The sequence below is a fragment of the Oryzias melastigma genome, unplaced genomic scaffold, assembly GCF_002922805.2.
Source record: "Oryzias melastigma strain HK-1 unplaced genomic scaffold, ASM292280v2 sc00818, whole genome shotgun sequence".
Taxonomy (NCBI): domain Eukaryota; kingdom Metazoa; phylum Chordata; class Actinopteri; order Beloniformes; family Adrianichthyidae; genus Oryzias; species Oryzias melastigma.
The window spans coordinates 1-3250 of NW_023417405.1; the positions used below are offsets into that span (position 1 = coordinate 1).

The window sequence follows — 3250 nt, forward strand, 5'->3', positions numbered from 1 at the left end:
GTATTGAGGGAAACCTGTTGAATTCTGAAATCCTTGACATTACAGTGGTACAGTAAAATATGAGCAACCCCCACTCTGAGACATGAGCTCAGAGTGAGTGGGTCCCTTCGGACAGGTGGCGAGGAGGCATCCCTCATGCATGTGGTGAGAGTGATGAGGAACCACTACCATCTGCACAGTGGTGATAGAACCTCAAGAATGCACTTAACAAGGTAAGACAGCCATGAATGCATAGTTCTTATTTGAAATAATTACTTGAGCATTATTTCATTTCTTTGAATAATATCATCACAACTAACTGTATTCTCCTTCTTCTTTGGGTCGTCAGCACTTTACAGCCTCCTGTGCACTCACAAAAAACAGTTACTAAAGGTAAGACATATTCATGTCAAAATATTGATATATATATATATATATATATTACTGCCAAACACATGTTGACACAATGTATATAAAACATGTTCAATCACAATTTCACGAAAAACATCCTCTAAAAAAACACAATTTCATAAAATCTACACCTCCTTAGAATATATTACAAGCATTCTGATAACCAACATTCATTCTCAATCATCTTTACCAGTCCATTCTTGATATGCTGCATCACAATTCTAATCCTTAAACTGATATTTTCTCTCAACAGAAAAGACTCCAAACTTCAGATGAGGACCAACACAAATAAATTCCTTTCCTGTCTGAAAGAAAACAAACCCTGAAAAGTGTACTTTTATAATTTTTCCTTTTCAAAATATTCCTGTTATCAGTAACATGTCTGTTAAATTTATTTTTCAATTACTTTGTTCTTAATTGTTTGTGTTTACTTTCATTCATGTCTGTGAACTGCAGACTAGAAATATACTATTTTTCATTGGTGTCAGCTTTATTCTAAGTACACACTTACAAGTAAGTCTGTACTTAAAATAAGGATTACTATTAAAACTATTTAAATATTGTATTATTTTGTACTTGAGCTATACCATCTGGAACTATCCTAAAATTTCATTGTGTGACATCTAAGCCTTCTTCAGTCAAAAGTACCAAGAAAAAATGGTATACAGTCTTTTAGAATTCCAGCCCTGAACAAGGCCATCAGTGCTAAAAAAAAAAATTAAAATCCATTACTCAATAGCAATATAAATAAATAGCCCTAATTTATGTATTTCCACCCAAAAATGTGCACTTTATCCTTTTTTTTCTTTTTTTTTTCTTTAATCTGCTAATGTTGGAATTGTCATGCATGTTTTCTGTGTTTTACATTACTTTGTCAATTCATGAAAGTTTATACCTACTTTTGTTCATATTTAAATGCTGTAATATATTTCAAGTTCACACTTGTTTGCATTACTACTATTGTCATTGAGACATACTGACTGCAAGTATGCCAGAATTCAAATGATTGATCATTAAAAATAAAGAGAATTTTTTTTTTAATTCCATTTTTTACTATAAGTATGTCCCGGTATTCCATAATCCTCACCAACATTGCAGCACAATCCCAATATCTTGAAAAATGTTAGCCCAACTGGTATACAACATTGTAAGTAGATACTTGAGACCAATCTTTAAATGCTCAATCAATTTTGGCTCGATTGCGCCACCAAGTGGTCAGTTGTTGCACAAAAGTGCATAGGCCTTATTCTCCAAGTATTTTTGTCATTAGAACTAGCTTTTACTCCTATGTGATTCATTGGATAGTAAAATAATAGCTTATAATCATTAGAGATCACTATTGTCTAAAACTTATTCGCAATTTACAATGTTTCACAAAACACTTTTTTGAATCCCTGTGTCACATACTTTGACGAATCTTTGCAGTTTTCTACACAAACCCTATTTGGGCAACCGCAAATCCAATGGTAATATCAGTTTTGCGTAGTTCCGTACGGTTTTTGCGTGACACTTTATGCAAATTAGACAGGCTGAGATTGTAATGTTTGCAATGTTCTGCACATACCCTATTTGGACCACCACGATTCCAGTGGTAACATCCGTTTTGCATATTTCCGTACCGTTTTTGCGGAACACATTATGCAAATTAGACGGGAGAGATTGTAATGTTTGCAAGGCTGCANGGACCACCACAATTCCAGTGGTAATATCCGTTTTGCATAGTTCCGTGCCGTTTTTGCGGAACGCGTTATGCAAATTAGACGGGAGAGATTGTAAAGTTTGCAAGGCTGCAGCTCCTTAAGAGTTTAACATAAATTCACCAAATTTTTAAGACTGCTTCCACAATCTAAGATAAGTCAATGCAACAACTTTGACGACAATATTCCCGTAGGTGGCGCTACAATCTATTCCAAGTGTTTTGTGTAATATCTCCAAAAGTAATTGAGCTATGTGGATGAAACTTGGCGTGAAGGTCGTACGGAAGGTCTTTCACACTTGCGGCTGTAGAATGCTTCGAAGCGCTATTGCTTTCAGCAATCAGACGCAATTTCTTCAGGAATTGCAAATCTAGTTAATCCTGTACTCTTCAACATAATGATAAATCATACATTTACAAATATTGATAACTCTTTTGGCAAATCTCTGTTTGCTGATGATGGTGCCATCTGGAAGCGTGGAAGGAATATCGCCCATCTTTTTTTTCAAACACAGAAGGCATTAGACTCTATTGTTCAATGGGCTGACCAGTGGGGGTTTAAGGTTTCCAGTGAAAAAAGTTCAGTTTGAACATTTAGAATGTAAATCAAATCAACTAAACATAAGTAGATCTCCAGCTGTTTCATTATTTAAAGTATCTCAGTGAGCATAAAAGGTTGGAGACTCCTGCTTTAGATGAAGTCCACATGCAGACTAAATCAGTGTTAGAATGGAGTTCTATGGAGGAAAACTGTAATGATCCATTTAATCTACTTTATATGAATCAGAAACAACTTCTACAAATCAGCAACTTTGTTTCCTTGAATATTCATCATCTATAAAATATCTGATTTTTTTTAAAATTACATTTCTTGTAGACTCTTTTAATGTAAAGAAAATAGTTTGTTTTTAATAAACCAGAAGCTTATTCATTCATTTATTCATTTTCTTGACCGCTTTGTCTCTTTCGGGGTCGCGGGGGTTGCCGTAGCCAAACCCGGCTACTGATGGGCGAAGGCGAGGTCAACCCTGGAGATGTCGCCAGTCTGGCCCTCAGCTTTTTAAGTTTTAATGATAGAAACAGAAGTGATGGTGTTTGGTCCTAGCAGCTCCTGTGACCCCTCCTCAGTGGAGCTGGGTCCTTTGACTCCTCATCTCAGACAGT

The 3250-nt window shown here is 35.5% G+C and overlaps 1 long non-coding RNA gene across 1 annotated transcript; it reads left to right on the forward strand.

Annotated features, from left to right (window-relative positions):
• Nucleotides 1-57: 57 nt before the first annotated feature.
• LOC118598471 lies at nucleotides 58-1108 on the forward strand. The gene is made up of 2 exons (XR_004947543.1): nucleotides 58-372; nucleotides 644-1108. It is a non-coding gene; the product is annotated as an uncharacterized LOC118598471 (long non-coding RNA).
• The last annotated feature ends 2142 nt before the right edge of the window (nucleotides 1109-3250 follow it).